This window comes from Rattus norvegicus, chromosome 18 (genome assembly GCF_021556685.1).
Source record: "Rattus norvegicus strain SHRSP/BbbUtx chromosome 18, alternate assembly SHRSP_T2T, whole genome shotgun sequence".
Lineage (NCBI taxonomy): Eukaryota > Metazoa > Chordata > Mammalia > Rodentia > Muridae > Rattus > Rattus norvegicus.
This window is the reverse complement of record NC_141551.1, coordinates 49,215,952-49,242,013: the sequence shown is the minus strand read 5'-3', so window position 1 is coordinate 49,242,013 and position 26,062 is coordinate 49,215,952. Positions and strand designations below refer to the sequence as shown.

The following is a 26,062-nucleotide window of genomic DNA, read 5'->3' as shown; positions in this document are numbered from 1 at the left end:
CTTTAGAGCTGAGTAGTATTCCATTTTTATATACTAAAAATTCATTCATCCATGGATGGACCTGATTTATTCCAATTCTTTGATATAGTGAATAAAGCAGCAATAAACATGGGGTATAACTATCTGTATGATGGAGTATGGAGTTCTCTGGGTATATGCCCAGATGTGAAATAGCTGAGGTATATGGCAATTTAATTTTTAGTTTATAAAGAAGTCTCTAAGCTGATTTCTGAAATGACTATGTCAATTTTCACTGCCTCCAACAGTGAATAAGGGTCCTTCCTTCATTCCTTCCTTCGCTCCTTCCTTCCTTCCTTCCTTCCTTCCTTCGCTCCTTCCTTCCTTCCTTCCTTCTCTACCAAGCCCTTTGTCATTGAACTGTAGCCCCAGTTCTGTCCTTTCTACTGCATACAATACTAAGTGTATTGTAAGTGAATTAAATCAAGCCTTTCCCACCTCGCATTATCTGGAACTAGCCAACGTCACCATTCTTTTCTTCTTTTCTTCTCTTTTCTTTTCTCTTCTTTTCTTTTCTATACCAGGCCTTGAACTTGCTTTGCGTTGGAGGACAACCTTAAACTCCTGACCTCCTCCCTCTGCTCTCCAACTGCTGGGATTACAAACACGTGCTGCCTCCTAGTTTGTGCAGTACTGGGAATGGACTCCAGGGCTTCAGGCATGATAGACAAGCTCCCTACCAACCGAGATACATCCCCTGTATCTTCCTCTTCATAACCACAGAGAGCTTCCCATGGTCTTGCTAATCCATTCCCTCTTCTCACGTTCTCACCACAGGATCCTCCTGTAAAACATCTCTTTCACCTGCTTCAAACTGTACCACTCCCAATTATGAACCACCTTTAAAAAAAATGCTAGGATTAGATTTTCGTTTTGCACTGGGCTTTCTTCAAAGCAAAGCAAACCCTATACCCTATTACTTAAAATGCACTTGTTATCAGAAAAGCAGCCCAAATACTCAGCCTGAATAACAAAGGCTACATCTTCCCTGGACCACAGTTTGTGCTTGTTTTCCTTTTCTCATACATGCATCTCCGTCTCATCGATATTTCATGTTCTTACCCATGCCTTTAGCTGAAACTCCTACGGATGTGTATCTTTCCAGAACATCTGTTCCTCCTACTCATTTAAAGTCTGACTTTAAATATAGGTCAAGTGCCTGTGTTAAATATTTTATTGCACTTCATTTTCATTATGGTGCTTCTCACAAGAATAATTAATTTATTATTATGGTAGATATTTAGGGAATCTCTGCTCTATCAGACCGTGAGCTTTAGGAGGTGAGAGACTCCATCTGTCTTTTTCTGCAGCATGTTCCTAGCTGCTAGGGCGGTTCGCTAGGGAGGCCTTTCTCAAGGAAGGACTCAGCGTTTGTTAGGTAGACAGTAGGAGAGGAAAGAAGGAGAGGTGGGTGCAGGGGGAGCAGGAAGGTCTTAAGATGATAAGTTGAGGAAGTTGTGTTTTTGTGGCTATTTCTTTTAGTAGAGTGGGAGACCAGAGAACCTTCTAGAAATGTCTAAAAATATAAAAGGGGAGGAGAGACTCATGATGGCGGTGGTTGATGTTGATTTGCCAAGCTTGGCAAAACGGCACTTGTCTGTCATCCCATCGATCTGCAGGCTGTGATGGGAAAAGCCACAAGTTCAAAGTCAGCCTGGAATACAGAGTGAGACCCTGTCTGAGGTAAAATGAGACAAATCAAATCAAAAGGAAACAAACAGTTGCTTATTCACTTGACTGGATTGTAAAGCACCTAAGAAAGTGAGCAAATAGTTTTTCTAACGTGTCTACAAATGTTTCCAGAGAAGACTGGCATGTGGGTAAGAAAATTCAATGGGAAAGACTCACCCTGACTATAGGTGACGTGATCCAATAGGCCAAGCCCCAAATGGAAGGATAAGATAGAGGAAACTTGTGTGTATTCACTCTTGACCCTCCCTGAACAGGTGGGCCTTTTTTGTAACTATTGTTAGCATGGGCATAAGACTCTAGATTCTCTCTCCTTCAGTTTGGAATTGTGTTGGCAACTCTCCAAGAACTTCCAGGCCACTTCTTAGACCAGGGCTCTCCCACTAGTCTCTCCTACTCTGAGACATCTGTTTTCAGATAAGCTGATTTTTATACCAGGCTCCAGGCGGCCATCATAGATATTCAGCCCTGAATATGTCAGCCAAATCCTCTCTGGTTTTGTATATATTCTGTTGGTCCTAGCCCTCTGGAAAATCCTGACTAATACCAATTGCATCAGATTTGAAGGGAAATATCTCTCAATCACCATCAAAAAGAATTAAATGTAGGTGATGTGGGGCTTAAGGTTCAAAATCTCAAATATATAGCAACATTAACCTGTATAATGTGGTATTTTGATTTAATGTTTCATCTAGGGTTGCTAAATTTTCAGAAGGTAAAACAGAAATACAATCAGGCAAGGAGTTTAGATCCTGGAAAAAGAGTACTAACATGTTAGCACCAAGCAGCTGAGCTTTATAAGAAAGGAAATAAAACCAGGGAGTCACCAAACATGTTAGCACCAAGCAGCTGAGCTTTATAAGAAAGGAAATAAAACCAGGGAGTCACCAGGAGATAGATAAGAGGCCCAATGTCTGGAAATAGAGGAGGCTTTAGACAACCATAGCTTATTACACTTAACACGATGATTTCAAGCCATTAACACGTTTTAATTGAGGGGAAAAGAATGCAATGAGAAAGAAAGCTTTAAAAAAATGATGACTCACTGTTCTGAGAACTCCAGCCACTACCACCACGTGGCTGTTCCCATAAGATGCCTGGTCACTTAAGCCAGTAGTAAATATTGGTCATTGGCAGCAGGCTCGTCTGCCGACCAGCAGTTGCCTGCAGTACACAGCTGATCTGGGTTAAGACCAGGAGAGCCACTCACCCATGCAGGCTTTAAATTGTCAAAATGAAACAGAACGAGTGAAAATGCACGGCTAATGCAAATTTGGGAGTGGTTTGTTTCATGTTGCTCCAAAAGAATAAATAACTGAAATGCAATGGTTAAAACAGAAAAAAGGAGACATGGTGATTTATTTGGTGACTTTATGAAAAACTGTAGAATGAATGCAAAAAATAAAATAAAATGGAACTTTTTGATAAGTTATCTATTTTTGTTTTATGTGCATTGGTGTTCTGCCTGCATATGTGTCTGTGTGAAGGTGTCAGATCTCCTGGAACTGGAGTTTCAGACAGTTGTGAGTTGCCATGTAGGTGCTGGGAATTGAACCTGGTGGGTCCATCTGGAAGGGCTGCCAGTGCTCTTATCCACCAAGCCATCTCCCCAGCCTGTAAAATGTCGTCTTTTACCCAGTTCTTGTCCACAGCATGTAAGAGATGAAGCTGGGGGCAATCGGCTACCACATAAGAACTTTAAGGCCAGCCTGAGCTAACTGAGGCTCTATTCAACTGCTACCTAGTAACAGCTTACATCATCGCCCCGCCACCCTCCAGGCGCACGAGCTAGGACTACTCACTATGGCTGGCTACCCGCCCTGTCTCTTTGTTTCACTCTCTTTGCACCGGTTCCTGGCCGGCCTCTCTTTCTCTCTTCCTCCGTCTCCCCCTTTTCTCTGCCTCTACTTCCTTCCAGATCCCTGCTCCCTTTTCCCCCAATAAAACTTTAACTAGGTTTGTCACATGGCCTGATTCCCCAGAGGAACGCTTGGGCACCGGCCCACTAGGTAGTTCTACTCCCGCCGCATTGTACCGCCGCATTGTACCGCCGCATTGTACCACTTTATATTTCATAACAGTAATAATTTACTTTACCCTTCTTTCTGATTTTCTGGGAAATATACACCTATAAGGAATAAAAGGGTTCCCCCCCAATTTTTCCACATTAAAACACCTAGGCTTATTATAATTATGAATTGACTTTAAATTTTCTTAGGATACCCCTTCTTCTCTAGATAGACTACCAATTTGTTTTGTTCTAGCTTCTAAACTCCTTTAAAAATGAAGAGGACAGACCAGGAGAAGCGGGAGGAGTCAGAGGAGTATGACCAGGGGGAGACAGGGATGGGGAGGTGGAGTATGGGGGAGAGTGAGAGGAGAGGGAGAAGAAAGGGATGGGGGAGGAGGGAGAAGAGAGGGAGGAGGAGAGGGAGGGAAGGAGGAGGCGAGTCTCTCTATTCTGGTGCTAGCATTGCAGTTCCACTGTGTTCCTAATGAGAAACTGTCACACGTTACAAAGATGATTTACTCCACAGGGGGAAAATTCTGCTTATTCATTCAATGTGGATTTTTTTTCTTTTCCTGATTCTGAAATGACTGTTTCCAAACACAAAAATTCCATCTAAATGAGAAAGAAGTAAGTGCCTAAGGTAGAACGATGGCCTTGAATGCATGATAGTGTGCAAAGGAAGGAAAAGATGGAGGACAACAGACAGCTGTCCTAGGCCTCTGAGCAGCACCTGGCACAGGCAGTGCCTTTCCAAAGGCTTAGCGGTCGTGACCGTAACTCTACAGTGGTTCTCAGCCTGTGGGTCGCGACCCCTCCCAGAGCTTTACTGTCCCTTTCGCAGGGGTTGCATATCAAATATCCTACATATCAGCTATGTATATTACAGTTCATTACAGTGGCAAAATTACAGTTGTGAGGTAGCAATGGAATAATTTTATAGCTGGGGGGGTCACCACAACATGAGGGACTGTATTAAAGGGTTGAGGCATTAGGAAGGTTGAGAACCACTGTGAAAAATATTGCTTCGTATAGAATATAGACTATTTTCATTGCAACCTTCAGGATCTTATGGGATCCTCAAGTTTGTCATCGAGAATGTCATTCACTACAGATATTTGGAGTTGTCAGAGGATAAAATACTGGGCACTACGCGTTTGCCACACATAAAGGGGTCACTCTGTAGTTTGTACCTTTTTGGTACATAAAACATTGTGTGGACCTTTTATTTTCCAGGGGACAGTGAGTTATCACTGAAGCCTAGATTATATTTCTATATTATATAAGCTATTTTTTTAAGCTTTGAAAGGAGTGTTTAAGGCTACATGCGTGAAAATACACCACATACTTGGGATTCCTTGAATCCAAACTTAAGGCTTTAAACTCGCTGAGTCAGTGGGCGGCTGCGGACGGAGAGCAGTGGGCAGTGCTGCTCTTGCTTGCCCTGTAGAAGGTCAGTGATGAATGAAGGGTGGGCCGAACAGCAAGTGTCTAAGTGGAAAGCAGTCTGACAGAGATTACGGCAAGGGTACAGCATTGGCAATCAGCTAATGTCATCAATACACTTAAGAAACACAGCGCAAGACAGATAATAAATCACAGCCTGCCATCATTAATAATCCATGACAGAAAGGAAGAGGAGGAGAGAGCAGTCAGTAACCAGACCCACGGGGAAGCAGAAGTGTCCTATAATTAGAATTATTTCTAATACCAGAGGACAGTAAACGGCTCCGGGGTACACAGTTGTGAGTTTACTTGTTCTACTTCACTCTGATCCTATACAGGGCGCTCTTAAGGGCATATAGTGCCGTATTGCGTGGGCAGAATAGGGTTATCTATTCCCAAGGACTTCGTAGTTCCAGATGAAAACTGCATCGCCAGTTGGGAGTTTTTATCTAGACAGTCTCCTTCAAGACAGCAAGGTCTGCTACCCACCACTTCCAGACTCTCCATATGCAGAGAACTGAACACTTTCAATATCCGATCGATGTTTTGTTATTGGCCTTATCGATGATGCCAAAGTTCATCGTATTAAGGGCATGGTGCTAATTCTTAAGCACGGATTGGGTCAGTAAACTTGGAGTGTGACGTGGGATAAAGTAAGTGAACTGGGAGAGAGGGGAAGAGGTAGAGTTGCCAAAATGAAGATTTTGAAGGTCAAAGAAAGTTCCCTGCAGGAAATGCCCTGCAGGAGACTAAAGGATTAGTAAAACGTGAGCAGGCAGAGACAGGAGGAGAGAAGATAACGCTAGAGCTGTGTAAACCCTACAACTGGAAAGCAGTTTGGCAATATGGGAAACAAGAAACGATTGGCTTGCCACTGTGTAGATTCTGAAGTCTGAATTGTGAGAGTCAAGTTCAGGTCTAATTAACCACAGAGGTCTAAGCTGGCGTGCTGAGCCTGGAGCAATTGCAGGCATCCAGGTGAGAGCTGGTGGGGAGAGTGGGCAGCACTCACGGCAGTGGTAAGCAATGGCTTTTGAATGGATTAGAAAGAGGCTGGATTTAGAATAACAGAATTGAATGTTGACCGCTGAATTATAATTCCTAATTATTCTTTTATTACTATTTCATGTAACAATACATACTTGTTGAATGAATAAAGATATAAGTGCAGCCAAACTTGCTTTTCCTTGCAACCTAACTTGGGAGGAAAGTTTTACTATATTGGATTTTAACAACGATGTTTCTAGGATTATCTTTCATTGAAGTCTATAATGTGAGGAATGAGAAACTATTTTCCCAAGTTTTTATTTTAGAAATTCCCAAAAGTGAAAAAACAGAAGATAATCAGATACTATCTTTTCAGTAATATGCTGTCCTCTCTTTCTCTGGAGAGAAAGTGTGTGTTTGTGTTTGAGTGTATGTGTGTGTGTGTGTGTGCCTGTGTGTGTGTGTTTGTGTTTTTCTGTGTGTGTGTGTCTGTGTGTGTTTGTGTTTGTGTGTGTTATTTGAAAGTTATGTTGGCTTACCTATATCCCCAGCACTAAAGAGAATGAGGTTAAAAAAAACAAAGCAAACAAACAAAAAACCCCACAATTTTGTGGCTGGCCTTGAACTAAAAAAATAAAAGTCTTCAAAGTCTGAGGTGTATGGCAAAATCCTGTCTCAAATGAAACAAAACAAAACAAAAACCTTCATTTTTCAAACTTCACTCATAGCTTCTAAGAATATTTGCATGTGGGCTGTATATTACGGTGCATTCCGGTAATACTAGAACTCAGGAAACTAAGGCAGGAGCATTGTCAAGAGATCAAGGCCAGCCTTGGCTACAGAGTGACACTTCTCAAAATACCAAATAAAAATTATACATAACTATAAGAGCATTATTGTCCCTACAAATATAACAGTATAATACGGTTTTGAACGCTTCCAATTAACCCCAAAATATCTTGCAAACATTCACAGTTATGCTTGGCTGTTAACTCAGGAGAACGAGAGCTTTCTAAATAATGAATAAAAGCAATAGAGTGATTTAATCTGAGATGACGGTCCCGAGGATAATTTAATATCCAGCAGACAATGTTGAGAAAGCCTGCTTGTTTTCTGTTTTCAAATACCCCTTGCTCTTTAGCCAATTAGTTCAGGTGGCAGGGACGCTGTAATTTATGAATCTCAGGTCAAGGGCTCACCTTCCATATGGGTCCCCTCTCTGTCCTGGGAGGATAATCTCTGTTGGCACAATCAGACAGACAGTCTGCTCTGTGCCCCGGGTATTGATTTAAAAGAAAAATTGGCCTTTGTCACTGGCAGGAACTGAATGAGTCTTATATAAATGGTTACATAAGATAATAAATATTCATCTGGAGCTATGGCTTCATAACCCCTGTCCCTGTATAAGTCCCTGGCTACATCATGGTGTACTTTTTTTCATTTTGAGATAGGGTCTTACTGTGTGATCCTCACTGACCTATGTAGATCAGACTGGCCTCAAACTCACCAAGATACACATTCCTCTGCCTTGTGAGTACTAGGAGTAAGGCATTCATCATCATCACACCTAGGGTGGTGTGATTGTTGTGTGTTGTGTTTCCACAGAAGGCTGGCTAGCCACAGAGAATAAACAGAGAAATGCCAAAGGTAGGAGGACATCGATCACTCCCATTGGACCTGTCAAGTCATCAAAGCAATACTAAGTACAAACATCTGAGCTTTCACTCAAGGGCTAATATTTTTGTCTTTTTGAAATATATTTATTATTATTATTTTAAGCCTCAGAGGCTTCCATCCAGCAATATAATAGCAACTCTGGTGAGGACCCTGGTAGCTATATCACCTCATGGTGGGAACCTGCTGGGGAAGGAAGGTGTGAGCACAGTGGGAGACAAGAAGCCAGGAGTGAGGGGAAGGCTGTCTTGTGATCCTCCCCCAGGTCCTACCCACCCTCTAAAAGTCCCAGCACCTCCTCTGTTGCCACAGTGAGAACCAACACTTAAATACTTGAGAGACACAATGTATCTTAAGAGACAAAATGTTCAGACTATAACAACAGAGAATTCTTGCTTTCTCCTTCCTGTCCCATACAGTCTGCTTGTATGTGAACACAAGTGTCCTGTTTTATTTTCATGATTTTTATAACATAAATGCTTGTACGGACCGGGATGATTACATACTCACAGTGGTTGTGGGGTTCAGGTATGAACCACTGTCCTCTTTGCCTGAGAATGCTCTTTTGGGGTTCAGGGGCTGCTTCTGTTATGTGTGGAGCCTGACCTTGGAGATGAGGCTTTTCTCCCTCAAGGTCTCTACTCCGCCTTTGTTTTTAATTGCTGTGTGCCGGGCTGTGCCATCTCTTGTCTGACAATACACGGTCTTGAGGCTGAGGCTGCTCTCATGCAAATCTAGGGAATTCCTATTTAAAGCCCTCTAGTCATGTTCCCTGCTCGTGCAGCAAAATAAATGTATGCACTGTCGAAATGCGAGATAGAGCATTCCAGAACCCAGTTGTTAACGGTGCTTTGGAGCACTGTCCTTTTCTATTAACGCCAACTCAGAGGCAGAACACACAATGGTAGATAAAAGTGTTGTCTTGTTTGGGTTTTCATTGCTATGGAGAGACACCGTGACCACAGCAATTCTTATAATGAAAAACATTTAACGGGGGCTGGCTTCCAGTTCGGAGATTTAGTCCATTATTGTCATGGTGGGACGCAGGGCCATATGCAGGCAGACATGGTGCTGAACAGGTAGCTGACAGTGCTACATCTGAATCCATAGGTGTCAGGAAGAGAAGGAGACACTGGGCCTTTCAAGAGAGTCTGAAACCTGAAAGCCCACCCCCAGTGACGCACTTCCTCCCAAAAAAGCCACGCCTACTCCAGCAAGGATACGCCTCCTAATAGTGCCACTTACTATGGACCTCTGGGCGTCATTTTCATTCAAACCACCACAAATGGAATCAGATTTAGGACATGTTAGCCATTAGAATCACAAATACTATAGAAAAGATTAGTGAGCCGGGGATTCCCAGTCACTATAGTGGGGTAAATTAATAGGAAATCTAGGGAAAGATTCATAACTGTCCTTCAGAGTATTGTGTACAGCCACAGCCAACTATAGCTTTGATGAGACTGGGTGATGCAGGTACGCTGGTGTGTGTAAGCCCTGCAGAAGAGTACTTTGCACGGCCCCTCACCCAGGATTCAGAAAGCGCTCCAAATAGCTTTATGCATATGCATTTCCCTCTCTGCTTGTCATCATCGTGTATCTCAAAGAAAAAGCCTTCTAGGTAATATTAAATCAGTCTATTGCCTGAGCTGGTATAACTTTGAATTAAGCATTTGATTTTTTTTTTAAAGTTAATTTAGAACCTTGTTAATATTGTGGGAAAATGTGATGGAAGCCGGTTTCAAGGAAGTGTGCACACTTGGGGCTATTTAACAGGCGCTGCACACACTCCGGGCTTTTCCTGTGCTTGCTTAGTGGTATGCCAAAAATATCACAAAAGCATATGGAAGGCCTTACTTTGTTTAGAAAATATATACATGGAAAATAGTACAGAAATGTTCCATCGCCCAAAAGGGATCACTACGCAGGCAGACATTCACGGCTGGCTCAAATGCGTCTTCAGGATTTCCTGACCCCTTTGTGCAGCCTAGGCGGAGGGCATCAGAGCCTGGACCATCCAAGGCCCTGGAGGAACTTCTGTTCAGGATTTTCCTGAGCATGTTCGAAAGGCATTTTCTCACTGAAGAATAGGAAGGAGACAGGAAAGATAAGGGGATTTCTGCCTCATGTACCTCTGTTGGTGAGCCAGAGCCCCAAAGATGGCGCTTAAAAGAGGAAGAGACCGGACTTAAAGGTGAATGTTCTTAAGACGTTGTATCTAGAAGGGGGAGGGATGTGTGTGGAAAGGCTTTGGTGTAGTGAGACTTTGTCCATCCAGTTTTGGAAGCAGCTAGATATTGTAGGGCCAGCAATAGGGGAGTCCAAGGTACCCTGAGATAGCATAGACCCAAAGCGAGAGAATATGGGGCCGGGGTTGGAATAACTTATGAAAACCATAGCTGGAATCCCAGAAACAAAGTGCTGAGGCTTTACATGGAGCTAGAATCCCTGCACTAGCTATCAAGGGAGCGAGCCGGTGCTGTCCCGTGAATATTACCCTACGTGCAATAATGTTAGACCATAAATAGCAAGCCTGATCATCTTATTGTCCTGTGTCATCAGCCTGTGAGATGGACAGTGTCATTTATTTTTTATGAGAAAACCAAGGCAGAAGGGAAGTGAAATGATGATTTGCCTAAAGCCCTGGAGTAATTCTATGGAGTAGAACCACAAATCTTGCCCACCCAGGGTGGTTTGTGTTCAGAGCCCACTCCTTACTCCTTTACTGCATCGTCTTACAATGTGACACCAGTAATGTGGCCGAGATTTCCCATTTGACTTCTGTAACATCATCTGTTCTTTGTAAATCTCAGTAAAATACCATAACCAATTGTCATTGAAAGATTTCTAGATATAGTTTGATTTGTAAGATATATAACTTTTGTGTGGTTATTTATATATATATATGTTTTATGTGGCATATATATGTATACTTATATGTATATATATGTGTATATGTGATGTATATATGTGTGTGTATGTGTATATATATATGTGTGTGTGTGTGTAATGTGTATTATATTTTACTTGTGTGTGTATTTGCACATGCATGCTATAGCATGGATGAGGAGGTCAGAGGACAGCTTGTAGTAGTCAGTTTTCCCTTCTACTATGAGGGATCCAGGATTCAAACTCAGGTGTGAGGCTTAGCAGCAAGCCCCTTAACTCACTGAGCCATCTCGTTAGCTCAGCAAGTGTATGTGCTTACTGTGGTTTTGCATTAGCAACCATGATGATCTATATACTCTGATTCTATACAAGCTACTCTAAAAGTTCTTTTATAGCATACTTCCTAAGGGTCTCATTGGGCTTCGTTCCCTTTATCCCCTTCCAGCCAAATGACTTTCTGTTTCTACATTTCATCCTTTCCTAGCATTCAAGTAACTCGAGGTGAAGGAATGTTGGATTTCTTTTATTCATTCATTTAGTTATTTAGACATAGAGGCACAAACCCAGGACCTCACGGATGCCAAGCAAGCAATCTACCATGGCTATGTAAAACCAGTTCCTTAAAGTTTTTTTTTTAACATTTAAAGGGTCTGGTTCAGTTGTCCAGGCAGGTCTTGAACTCGTAAACAACCACATAGTGGGTACCTGTAATCCCAGCACTGGTGAGGCAGCTCAGGTGAGCCTTGAACTTCTCGTTCTCCTTCCTCAGCTTCCCTGGTAGCTGGGATTCTAGGCCTTTGACAGCAGGTATGGCTAGACTTATCTGTATTCTTAAGCTCCTGCCAGTGGATAAAAATATGATCTACAGAAGAATAAAAATACAGCCCATCTATGGCTCATGAATAGTTATCAAGATAAATATATGAAGAAAATATGAATTTTCAACAAGCGGAAAAATGTAGATTCTTTAATTCTTGAATGGAAAACAAAGTTGTGTATTTTTAATTACTATACCATATGTTCTCAGTTCTAGTTTAAATTTACGTGTGTGTGTGTGTGTGTGTGTGTGTGTGTGTGTGTGTGTGCGCGCGCGCGTGTGTTTTCAAACTCAAGTTGCAGGCTGGGTGGCAAGCACCTTTATCTGATAAGCCATCGCACTGGTTCCTCAGTCCTAGTCAACGTGCTTAAAGATATATAAATGACTTTGGGCTACTAGAGACCCTTTTGAGTTAAAATAAAAGCTCTTACCAAATGGTACCCTAGTGATCTTTAGGCGTTAATAAAAATGGTTTGACATATTCCCGAGGCTAGCTCATTTTTCCCGTGAAGGTTCACCCAGAATACAGACATAAATAGAAGCAGGGTTAAGGTCATTCCAGGGGAGATGATGTCTCTGCTCAGTCTGCCAGGGAGCAGATGTGGAAGAATGTGGCTTAGTGAGGAAGTGTGCCTTGGAACCCTGCCTTTTGCCACCTAGCTCTGTCACATTGGCCAATCCAGGTTGAAGCCACCAGTGCCCCTCAGCTGCTGATCACAACAAATGATGTCTTCTGAACTCATTCTAATACGTCATCATGGAAGGAAGCATAAAACCCAGAGAAAAGGTTGTTTGGGGTTTTATTGCTATTGCTAGTATCTATTGGTTTTCTTGTTCTGGGGAAACCAGGAGCCTAGGGAATCAATACCCCTGAAGAGATTTAAAATCTGTGGAATGGCTAGAGGTGTGGCTCAGTTGGCATGTGTTAGTTTTCGTTGCTGGGATAAAATACCATGACCAGGACAACGCTCAGTGAAAAGGGTTTACAGACCCGGGGTGTCCACTATGGCAGATGTAGCACGGCAGTAGGCGGCAGTGTCAGGAAACTGAGAAAATCACACTATCAACTGCAAGCATGAAGCAGAGGGTGGAGAGAGGGAGACAGAGAAGGAGGGAAGAAGGGAGTATAGGGAGGGAGGGAAGGAGAGAGAGGGGAGGGGTAGGAGGGCAGACAGAAATCAGGCAGGCTTATAAACTCTCAAAATTCATCCTCAGTGATGTAATTCTTCTCACAAGGGTCCGCCTCCTAAAGGTTCCATAATCCCTACACATAGCACCACCAACTGGGGACCAAGTGTTCAAACATACCTCTGGGCAACACTGCTTACTCAGAGCACCACCGTTGGTAAAATACTTGCCTAGTAGCCATGAAGTTTGAGGTTTGATTTCCAGTATGACGTAAAATGGGAGCTGTGATTTACACCTAGAATACCAGCATTCTGGAGGGAGAGGCAGGAGAGGAGTTCAAGGTCATTCTCTGCTACACAGTGACTTTAATGCCAGCCTGGGATACACCTTGGGGGACGGGAGGAGGACAGAGAGAGAGAGAGAGAGAGAGAGAGAGAGAGAGAGAGAGAGAGAGAGAGAGAGAGAGAGAGAATGAAACTAGACGAGCCCTAACGTCTTTCATGCTGAAGTTGTAGGCCTCCTCTGTCAACAAATATTTGTGTGGAAGGAGGCGAAGCTGTCAATGAGAATTTGTTCTAGCCTTGAAGCCAAAGCCAACCCCTCATAATAATAAGCTTCTGAAGAGGCTAAGCAGTCCTTCTATCTACAGTGATCAGTCTGCCTGTGATAAAACAATACCTGACTCCAAGAAGGGCGCTCCAGTCTCTACAAATCTAATTTTCCATCAAACGAATCTGCCACAAACAATCACACCTGCAAAAGTTAAAAATGATATTTATATCCTTTTCTTAGAGTTTAACCAGATGAGACATGAGTATTCTTTTCAATATTGCCTGTTGTATTTTTAAGAGATAACTATTTCTATTCTGTATAAAATGCCAAATCCTTTTTTTAAAAAAAATTAAAGACAGTAAAATTATGTTGTGCATCTCATTGACAAAGGATGGACAACATCATAGTATGTTCCAATTAACCTAAACAGACAACAGAGATCCCCTTCTCCCACTGTGGTCTTAGATCTCACAGGAGACACCGTGTCTAGTACTCGTTATCAGGTTAAGATCACAAGTGTTGTATAGAATGACAGAAACAAAGTTACAGAAAACAGAAGGGACACAGAAACTGTAACCACTGGGGTGATAATGAAAGGAGAGCGTGTTACTACTCTGGGGACACAATGTCTGAGTCTGGAGAGTGAGTCTAGACTGGAAACCAGATGTTTGGTGGGACTAAAACCAGAATCTGGATATGTCTTACAATATGTCTTACAACGGAAAAGACCAGAACTCTAAGGACAAACATAAGTGCATGTGCACATCTATTAGGTACATATGTACATCCATAAAGTATATGTATATAAGCATTCCCTTTTTTTTTTTTAATGGGATAAACAGGCTCTCATGTAGGTCAGGCATTGAATTCCATATATAGCTAGGGTGTCCTTGAACTTCTGATCCTCTGCCCCCAATTTCAGAGTGCTGTGATTACAAGCTTGTACCACCATCTCTGGTTTTATGTGGCCATAGGAATAGAACCCAGGACTTAGGGTCAGGTTGTAACTCAGTGGTAGAGCACTTGCCTGGCATGCATGAAGCTCCGGGTTCAATCCCCAGAGCTGCCAGGAGTCAAACAAAACAAAACCACAACCCCCAGGTTCATGATGCTATGCAAGCTCTAGACTAACCGAGCTAAAACGAACTATCTTCAGATATACCGACTGAGCTATACGACTGTTTTCAGCTCCTGATCCATATGTACATATGTTCTTATAGCAAACTGGACTTTATGGTTTCATGCATATAAATTACAGCCTGTTGCCCAGCTTTGTATACTTTGGAGTAAATTAGTAAAGTAAAATTAAAGCGACAGGCTCTAATTTACATGCATAAAACTCTAAAGGAACATTGAGTGTAAAAGTCACTTTTATTTCCTCCGAGGAAGGGATGAGATCAGATCTGTGCCTACGTTGTGTGAGTACATGGTTTGGGCTGAGCACAGAGCATTTCTATCTCACTATCCCCAGGCCCAGAAGCTTCTAGTCTCCATACAACGTAATCTTCTGCAAACCCAGACCATGAAGGCCTCAGCTTTCAACTTTCATCTGATAACCTAGGTCTAGAATGTTTCAGCTGCTGAATAACTCGCTCTTTCTAGATCTTTCTGAACTCTGGCTGGCTGGTTCAACTCAACTGCTCTGATTCAAACTCCTCTCCAAGCTGATTGACTCAAATTGGCTTCTCTCAGCTTCTGACTAAGTTGCTCTGCTTGGGAAAACTGCCTCTGAGTTTCACAAACTGGGCTTCCCCAAACTGGACTGCTCAGAACTGAACTAAACTCAATGGACTCTCTCCTTTTCTGTCTGTTCTTGTGACAGTTGGGTGTATCCTATCTCTGACCCATTCCATCAAATTTTTCTCTGATTTTTCACTTTGTCTGCCCCTCAATTAGATGTTAGTGTTTAGGATTAAAGGTATGTGGCATGTCGGCATTGCCAGAGCAGCCATGCTGCTGGATTAAAACTCCTCCACAGGACATGATTTCTAGATGCAGGCTTCTAATCTATTACTGATTTTATGACTGAAACTGTTGCAATACATGAAGAGCTGAGATTTTCCTCCTTGATCTTCCCCATTTCTACACCTGTTGCAACCTCTGTTTGTTCTGCACCTTTCCAAGGATATTTGCATAGGAAACAGATGTGGAAAAATAGAGAAAGTGTCCTTTAGAACAAAGTATGGTTTGGCTCACTGCCTTCAAAGCTACAATAGCAGCCTCTGGAGGGATAAGCAGGCAAGTACGCAATGCAACAAAGATAGGACATTCTCTAGGGCAAAGGGCAGGCATACTTGCTGTCCACTATAAAAAATCCTGGCTTGTTAAACTCCGGTTCTTTTCTAGCAACAGATCAACAGCACATTACAGCCATCTTCTGACTGGGCTTACATCGTCCTAGGTCACTTAATGCTGGAAAAGCCAAAGGCAATACTCTATGTTCTGACTCCTGCTACGAATGACTTTCATGTCTGAGCCCTGAGTTTTGTCTTTTCTTCCAGCATCCATTTCAATGCATAGTTTGTAAACCAGCAAAATCTCAGAAGCTCAGGTTTTGAGACTGGCAGAAAACAACATGATCTCTTTCCTCAAGTTCCGGGAAATTCTGAAAAACTCCATACCTCATCTCTTTCCTCAAGTTCCGGGAAATTCTGAAAAACTCCATACCTCATCTGAGAAGAGACAGGATGGTCTGTTTTTTGACCACAATGATCAACCTTCTGCAGACCTACTATGTGCAGACCCCAAGGGAGTTACATCTTCCAGGTCCTTAGTGTTGGCACAGCTCAGGGGACCAATCAAATTCATATGAAACTCGTACAGAGTCTATACTGTTGATCTTCATTTCCATTAAATTCAATTTCCAAGTAGATGAGAAGTTTGCCTAGAAAGACAGGTAGGAACCATGTCATATATGCAAAGAAACGGAATCGTGTGATTATTGTCATCAAGTCTGACACATGCAGTATGGTTTGAATGTGAAACGTCCTCCTTAGGCTTATGTGTTTGAGCAACTGGTCCCCAGCTGCTGGCACTGTTTGAGAAGGTTATGAAGCTTTTAGGAGGTTGAGCCTCATGGAGGGAAGTGGGTCACTGGGGGTGGGCCTTGAGGTTTAGAGTCTGACTCTGCTCCCGGACACTTATGCTTCCTGACAGCAGATCCAAGGTGTAACAAGTGCCTCCCACCCCTGCCACCATGCTTTCCCCTTGATGTACCATGTTTCCTCGGTTTACTGAGGACTAAGCTGTTCCTCTTTCTGATGCTTTTTGTATTTCGTCATAGCCATAAGGAAGGGAAGTAAGCCAAGGCGTGTGGCAGAGCACTTTATGTTACAGTCCAGCTTGACCGTTCAATCATTAAAGAGGTTCTTCTGGGTAATGATGAACAACTAGACTTCACACTGGAGGGCTTCACTCCCAGAGATACCACAGATCTACACGGAGTGCCCTCATTTTCAGTGTGCCATTCATGGCTTCTCTCCAGTAATTTAACCTTACTCCACATAGAATCTGTTTTTTACCTTGGATGGCATTGGCTATTCCTAGGCCTTTCCTGTCACACATTTAGAGATAATAAAAACAATTTTATTTCACCAGCTGTGTTTCTGGTCTCAGATGAGCTCAGAGTTATTTTGCCTTGCATGCTAAATACATGGAATGAGCCACAGGCTATGTGATTTTCATCTTTGAGTTGTTAAGGCAGATCCCCAGGCCCCATCATTATCCTCACTAGGCCACTCCTAAGGCTCCAGCTGAGTCTATTAAGTCTGGAATCCAAGGCGTGAAATCTAGTAAGTGTTTTGATGTGCCCTGCCTTCTAAAGGCATTGCATTAGGTAAATCTCATTAGATGAATAGGGCAAAGTCCAAAGGACCATTAAATTATTAGAAAGTATCTGATACTTAACTGGGAATAAATCAAGCATCAGCTAATGCCAAAAGCTTGAATACTTTGCTTTATATAAAAATATCTATATTGATCTTTATAGAAAGCTGAATGGAATATACATGGTTCCTCTATGCTGTTTCTTATACCTGGTTGTTGTGAGACTATACATATTTCAAAATAAATGTTAAAAGAAGAAAATAAACCTCTCTGGGCATGGCAGTGAACACCTATAATGATCATAAAAGTGTGGGCAGCAGATGAGGGTTACGTGATTTTGAGTCAGTCTGAGAAGACAATGAATTCCAGGCCAGTCAAGGCTACATAATGAGACCCTCTCTTAATAAAGCACACACACACACACACACACACACACACACACACACACACACACTATACACACACATACACACACATACACACACACATACACACACTACACAGACACACATACACCTACCACACACACCATACACCACACACACATACACACATACACACACACACACACACACACACACACATACACACACACATAACTCCTACCTTTTAAAAAGAGTTTGATTTGTATGGAAATCTAAGATGTTCTCGCGGTACTTAAAAGAGATATCAGAGAGTGGGCAGCCAGTATGATACTGGGATGTCCATAATGTGCTTGGTTTTTGTACTGGAGAGAGGGATTTTGAGATTTGTCTCTTTATAAGCATCCAGTGTCTATTTGGGAGTGACAATGACAAGCCACAGACAATCCAGCTGTCATTTCCAAAATGAAAAATTGCACAGAGCTTGTGACAACTATCTCAGAAGAGTTTTGTAACTCATGACTCTCAGGGTCTTGTTCACAAAAGCACGGGTGTCACTTCGTGGATATTTGTTGATACAATCAGGCCTCAGGCCTCAAAGGATAATAACAAGGACTACACAGTAGAAGGTGTGTGGTTTCAGATGAGAATTTTCTATTGCATCCCGAGGTGAAAATGGAACTACAACTTTCCTGCATCTAATAAGAGACCTATTGCAATTCACAAGTCCGCTGCTCAGGATCTTTGTATTGCAAGACAAAAAAAAAGAAAAGAAAAGAAAGAAAAAGGAAAAACCATGGGTCAGGCAGTACTTTTATTCTACTAGCATATGTTAGTTATGCATGATGCTTCATTAGGACACTTTCATACTTTATATAATGCATTTTGATTCTACTCACTGATCCTGGTTACCCTCCTATGTCCCCTGACACCCTTAGTGTCACTGACCTACTTCCATGTCTTTTTTTAATTATTATTAATGTGGCTCAATGAGTTTTATTACAGAAGCATGGGTACCTTGTCAGCGACTACACCACAGAAGAAAGCACCTCTCCCTCTTCCATCAATCTTAACTATGAATAAAACCCTCAGGGAGGTGGGGCCCAGTGAGCTCCACTCTTTCCTTTAGCAGAATGTTGATGGGCCCAGCCCTGTGCTGGTCTTGTATTCAAGATTGCTGCAAGGTCAAGAACAAGGCTGAAAGATACATTCAGAGCTCTGTAGTGACCTACATCCGCACATAGCAACGACTAATGACTTGTTTGTTTTTAATTGCTACACTTGAGAGTGGAGAAATGTCTCAAAGGTTGAGGGCACTTCTAGAGGACCTGGCTTTGAGTCCTAGCACCCACATGATGGCTCACAAGTGTGACTGCAGTTTCAGAGGATACAGCATCCACTTCTGGCCTCTCTGTACATAAGGCACGTATAGAGTGCACATATACATATAGGCAAAACATGCTGTCTTAGTTAGGGTTTCATTGTGGTGAACAGACACTATGGCCAAGGCAACTCTTGAAAGGACAACATTTAATTGGGGCTGGCTTACAGGTTCAGAGGTTCAGTCCTTATCATCAGGTTGGGAGCATGGCAGTGTCCAGGCAGACATAGTGCAGAGCTGAGAGTTCTACATCTTCATCTGAAGGCTGCTAGGAGATGACTACTCCCAGTCAGTTAGGATGAAGGTCTTAAGCGCACTCCCACAGTGGTACACCTACTTCAACAAGGTCATACCTACTCCACAAGGCCTTACCTCCTAATAGTGCCACTCCTTGAGCCAAGCATATACAAACCATCACACACCCATATCCGTAAAATAAATTTAAAATAAATATTATTGATTACCTCAAATGTATAGGGTAATTTGGAAGTTTACAGAAAATTTGAGTAAAAAAAATACCAAAGTTTCATACACCCCCTTGCTCCTGCTCTCTCCTTTGACCTCCTGAAGTTTCTCCTACTTAGCCTGACTTAGCTTGATGTGTTTGAGTCAGTTCCAACGAATTGTTAACTAAATTTCTATTCAGAAGTAGAATTTATGTGGTACAGCCTATGAGTCTTGACAACTGTGCTGACCATTACAGTCTCACACAGAATAGATTCATGGTGCTAAACATCTGGTGTGCTGGTGTGCGTTCCCTCCCCTATCCACCTCTGTCAATTATGTCTTCTTGTTGCCATGACACAATACCCAACAGAAACATCTTAAGCAAGGGAGGGTTGATTTTAGTTCAGATTCAAAAGGGATGCTGTCCATTATCATGTCAGGGAAGGCACGGAGGAGGCAGGAGTGGGAGGCAGATGGATGGCCATATTGGGTCCCCAAATGGGAAGCAGGAAAAGGTGAAGTCTGGAGCGTGTTTCAGAAATCCCCAGCCATGAGGTGGTGCACTAACACTCTGTGTAGGTCTTCCCATCATCTAAGGCAAACCTTTCTAGAAACATACATACACACAGGTACAGTTCCACAGTGATTCTAGAGCCAGTCAGCTGGCAACGAAGATTAACTGTCATCCTACATCAAACCCTGGTAGCTATTATTGTAGTTTTTGCTGTCTCCAGAATATAATGCCATCGACATCATCTAGTCTGTAGCCTTCTCAGATGTGGATTAAAGATACGAATTTAAGTGATAAGATTTAAGGGTCCCTCGAGTCTTTTCAAACTTGATATGTCCCTGAATGGCTGTACCAGAGTTGGTTTATGTATTCATTTACCTGTTGAGGGACACTTTGGTGCCTCTGAGTTTTAGCAACTCTGGATAAAGCTGTCATCACCATTCATATAGAAGGAAGGTTTTGTTTGGATGTAAGTTTTCAATATATATTTTTAAAACTATACGCCAGGGGGTGATGGTAGTGGTTGGGATGGTGGCTGAAGCAATGGTAATGGTGTATGCTTTTAATCCCAGACTGGAGAGGCAGAAGCAGGTGGGTCTCTGAGAGTTCGAGGCCAGCCTGGTTTGCCAGGACTACACAGAGAAACCCTGCCTCATAAACAAAACCAACCAACCAACCAACCCATCAAACGAACAAACGAAAACGAAACAAGGAGTATAATAGAATCCAGCATGGTGTCCTAATTGTAGTCAGCTTTTAGAGAAAGTGCCGGGGTTCCTTTGAAAGTAGCCACACCCCACCAATGACATTCCCTCATCTCCTTCCTTCGTTTTTTTTTTTTTCTTTTATTTTGAACTATTCTGACTTTAAAGAGCAAAAATAGCAGTTTTTGAAACATGTTACCTACTTAGGGACTCAAATATAATTTTCTCTTCATATTGAAGAGATTAATAAATTACACAGTACTGGGTGTAGTGGCACCTGCAGTTAACGCTAACACTCAGGAGGTAGAAGCAAGATTTCAAGGTCATCGTGGGCTACAGGAGACCCTGTTGCAAACAAACAGATAAAAAGAGGGAGGAGCAAGAATGGTTTCTTCAGTTCAAAAGAGCCCTAAAACTTGCTTGCACAAAACAAAGCTAAAGTCAAAGTCAGAATTTCTGAACACAATGTTTACAGCTGTTTTCACCTTAACCTCAGATACTAATTAACTTCCTTTGCAAAAGGCCACTTTATGCTTTGAAGCTAGCCTGAGTCACAGCGTGGAATTCCAATGCTTTATGCACTGTTGTTGCAAGTTTCTAAGGAGTCCACTGAAAATAACCGAGGGCGGTGCTAGACTGGAGGGCAGGTATTAATTTTCTTCTCTTGCTTTTCAGTCAGTGAGGGTAGGATTTTTAAATCCTTTCAGCCCTTTAAAAAAAACATCTCCAGAAAGAGAAGCAGATGGTCTGCCCTGCCCAGCACACCTGTTCAACTGGTGACTCTCCAACAAAGCTTCAAACACAAGCGCTCACAAGGGTTTGCTAAAAATACTGGGTAATTATAATACGTATGTTTTCTTTAGACAGTCAAGGAGCTCAGGTGTTCCCCAGCTTTTAGAGAGTTCCATGGTCAGGGAGAAATGGCGACTTTACTTTAAAACGGAGAACGGATCAACAACCTTTCATTCTTATTGGAAAACATACTCATTATCATTCTAAACAAAAGAATATTGCAAATATGATCTTTAAACCACCATCAAATTTTACAGCAAAGAGATAGTTTTACAAATAACAAAGTAACATGCTTCCGGGCATCTCTTAACTCATAGGTTCAGAGTATTATATTATTATATGTGTTTTAGCACAAGCTTATGTTCTAAAACCTGTGTTATATCTATACACACTTGTATGTCAAATACCAACTTCAAATACAACTTTAAACGGCAGCATATTATTCTATTGAATATTTCTACTATAAACTATTTGTAGGTCCTATAATGAACAACAATTAGATTTTTCTGATTTCTTGGTTTGATGTGGAATGGTCAATAAAATATTGTGGAGAATTTATTCTGCCAAAACGTTTGCATTATCTATCCTTCCTCTAGTGTCACAATAGAGTTTGCTTTATAGGTAAACACAACACCAAACATACTTAGCTGTGTGGGGCACATAAGCACATGCATGTAACTCCAGCATGTGGGGGGCTGAGGAAGGGAGAATCTATGTGAGTTCAAGGTCACATAGTGAGACCCTTCCCTATGCCATCTCAAACAAGAAAATCGCAGGTGAAAGCTATATTATATTATCAGTTCTGTCTTTCTATTTTTTTAAAGATTTATTTATTTATTATATATAAGTACACTGTAGCTGTCTTCAGACACACCAGAAGAGGGCATCAAATCTCATTACAGATGGTTGTGAGCCACCATGTGTTTGCTGGGATTTGAACTCAGGACCACTCGAAGAGCAGCCAGTGCTTGGTCACTGAGTCACCTCTCCAGCCCTTAGACCTTGATTCCTAAATGTGCTGGCATGTTACTAAAGTTTTGTTGGAGAAGAAGATGAGTATTTCCAGGACAAAATGACCCAAAAGGCTTTGCTTTCTAGTCTCAAAACAAATTTTGGATGATCCTTATAAAAACAATTAATTTCATTCTTTTTATTTTATGTTTAGACAGGCTCTCACTGTGCAGCCCTGGCTGGCCTTGAATTTGTTATGTATACCAGTCTTGGCTGGAATTCACAAAGACCCTCTTGCCTCTGTCACCTGAGGGCTGGGATTAAAGGCAAGCACCACCATGAAAGACCTATTTAGTGATAATTTCTAATTGTCACTGTTGATGGATGTCGTTTTTACTGGCAGTGAGAAAGGAAGGTCGAAGTGACTTACTTACAAGTGCACACAGGTCATGGTCCTTTGTACTGTTCTTGCCACATTCTTTTATGCTCAAGGATGATAGAACACAGCTTGTTGTCTGTTTTCCTTACAGGGAAGACTGGAAACTCAGAAGTCAGTCAGCACATCTGTACAGGACTTTGTGGAGAGCACAGAGCCACCTGTGTCCCCAGCTACACTTTAATTAGGTTCTCCCTGTAGGCTGGGAGACCCAGCCTTCCTAAACGAATGCTTTCCCTTTGTTTCCTGCAGAACTCAGAGAATTCAGACACAGACCCGTCTAGGGTTTGCTTTATTACATCCACTCTAAAGCATCTGGCGGAGAGGCTGAAGAGAGCTCCACCAATTGTCCCAGAATCTAGAAAATAAGTGGGTTCCTTTCTTCCTATTTAAGAAGAATAAAAACATAGAAGATAAAACTCTGTGACAGATGTAGGCTTAGCATATATGTATGAATATATATCCACACATATGTTTATAGATATATGTATTTCATAAATATGTATTATAGATGCATGTATGTATAAATGTATATTTCTGGTTAACTTTTGTGGCAATTTATTTCAATTTCAAATTCATAGAGTTTTTTTAAGCCATTCAAGATGAACTAAATAAATGCACGTGTCTTCCTTAAGGTAAGATTTGGGATTGAATCTCTGCTCTCATTTGCGAACTGAGTTCTCTGTCATTGACCTACAGCCTCAGCCACAAATGCACAGTTCTTGTTAATAGAAACAATCACTGGGGCCAGAAAGATGGCTCAGCAGTTCAGAGCACTGACTGCTCTTCCAGAGGTCCTGAGTTCAAATCCTAGCAACCACATGGTGGCTCAAAACCATCTGTAATGGGATCCCATGCTCTCTTCTGGTGTGTCTGAAGGCAGTAACAGTGTACTCATATATATAGAATAAATAAATCTTCTTTAAGAAAGAAAGAAAGAAAGAAAGAAAGAAAGAAAGAAAGAAAGAGAGAAAGAAACAATCACTAGGGACAAATTCTGATTCTGACTCAAAAATACAGATGTGGAGCAGACTCAGCCTTTATGGATTGTAAAATGGAGACAGACACTGTAGTGTTTATTTGGGCTCTCCTCCAGCTTCCTTTCTGACTTGGTGTGTATGTTGGTGAGATGGTACTGTGTTCCTTTGTTTGTTTTGCAGCCCTAGGAATGTTGAACCCAGGACCTGCGCATGCTAGGCAAGAGCTCTATGCCAATAATACTCTATTCCTGAAAGGTATGGGGTCATTAACTAAGATCAGGTTATAAGGAAATCATAATGAAAAGGGAAATTATGATTTTTCTATTTCTTTTAACTCTGACAGAAAGAGTGAGTGGTGTGAAACCTTTGTATGAGAACAAAATCACAATGTCACTTTTTTCGTCGATAAAACGCTGGTCTGCTTATACACTTACTACTTATTTTGAAGATGTTTTCTTTGCTGATTGTAGTTAACTCTTTTGGAGCAGGGGCCTTTGGTTATTTTCTTTTATTCCCTCAATGAATACATATTGCAAGGCTTCAGAAAAAATGGGCTAACAGTATCTAATGCATGTGACACAGTTTGTTAATAATAAAAAGATGCCTTGAAATTTTATAAACTCATTTAAATTCTGGGAAACACGGCTAAGTTGAAAACAGAGGCCTGTTTACTTACTTTCATAGAGCATGAAGAATCTGCTGTCAATGGAGTCCACTTCATATGTACTGAGTACACATACAGGCATGTGTATACCCCCTGTAAGACAGAATATAACTTATTACCTAAACCTTGTAAGTAATCAAAACTAGAAGTGGAGCAGGGGGCACATGCCTATAATCCTAGCAATCAGGAGGCTGAGGCAGGAGAATCACAAGCTTGAGGTCAGTTGGGCTACCGAGCTAGTGTCTGCCTAGAAAGTTAAAACAGAGCATTTTGTGATGTTAGGTAACAGTGCATCGTTTTTCTTTTAAATCTTTGTTTTTCCTATAAAAATAGTGCTTATCATAGAAATATGGTTGACGCTATTGAGTATGCACAGAGCTGAACCCATGCTTCAGGTTTCCTCAGTCTTTACTTTTCTAAGCACAACCTTGGGCCATAATTAAAGATACCTATGTTCCTGTGCACTTGCTAAGACGCTTGCTTCCAAGTAACAGGTGTCTAAAAGGCTTACAACCTGGAGGGCGTAGTGGTCCAAGCCATTAATCTTGGCACAAGGGAGGCAAAGGCATGGAATACTGCGAGTCTGAGGTCAGCCTGGTTTATACAGGGAGTTCTAGGTCAGTTAGCACTATATAGTGAGAGATCTTGTCTAAAACAACACCAAAAAAAGATTTACAATATACACTTTTTAAAATATTTTTATAGTAGCAACGCGAATCTTCCCGCTGTTGCTGTCGGGGCCACCGCCGAGCACCTCTTGGAGGGTGGCAGAGGAAGTGGACAAATCCACCGTTGGGTTAACTGGCTTCTTGGGAGGGAGGAGTGGGTTGCTGGAACTCTGATTTGGAGGGCGTCCCGCGATACAGATGAATTTATTTTGCCAACTGGAGCTAGTAACCCCGAGGCAGATTTGAACTAGCTTTCTTCACCATTGGAGGATGTTGCACGACGGGGCTGCATTCGGGGCAATGAACGGTCTTCGTTTAGGATTGAAGGAAACCCAAGGCATGGTCTGGTCCCAACAAGAAATGTACAGATTTTGAATATGGAGACAAGGCAAGAGGCGCCTTGAGCTAATACTCTAGGTTCCCTGGCTTTGCTCTATAGTGCTTCCGGCGTTATCATTGAGAAAACACGGAGTGCAGAAGATGATCTCAACACAGGAGCAGCAGGAACCATGACGGGAATGTTGTATAAATGTACAGGTGGTCTTCGGGGAATGGCACGCGGCGGCCTGGCAGGACGGACACTCACCAGTCTCTACGCACTGTATAACAAGTGGGAGCACATGAAAGCTTCCCTGCTCCAACAGTCACTCTGAAGATGTTTGCCACCTCAGGAATGGGGGACACTTCATAGTCATCCAGATCAATTAATAAGTCAGTCTGGAGTTGTTTTCTCTCGTGTACCTACGATTACTTTGAACAATTGGAGACTGATTTGCTGTGGCAAAGATCATGGATGCTTTGCCTGGACTGCACTGCTTGCCCTCGGTGAGTGAAGCCAAACCCTTTGGTGGCTTCCCGAGTCTGTGTTCTCTTCTCCTTTGGAGATGATCTCCCACTTCCTACTCCCAAAACTGGAAAACCACTTACTCTCCAAATTTATTACCATGTTAATTCATTTAAAAACCTAAAACTTAATATTGCCCTGTTTTCCAAATAAAGGATGAAATAGAAAAAAAAATGTTTATTACTTTAAGTTATGGATATGTGTGTGTGAATAAAGGTGCCTCAGCGACTGGGGGGTTGACTCCTCTGGGTCTGGAATTACAGGCATTTGTAAGCCACATGATTTGAGT

At 42.0% G+C, this 26,062-nt stretch overlaps 1 pseudogene; it reads left to right on the top strand.

The window, feature by feature from the left end:
* The window catches only part of Timm23-ps2 (translocase of inner mitochondrial membrane 23, pseudogene 2), a 93,694-nt pseudogene extending 68,112 nt beyond the window's left edge, over nucleotides 1–25,582 (top strand).
* The last annotated feature ends 480 nt before the right edge of the window (nucleotides 25,583–26,062 follow it).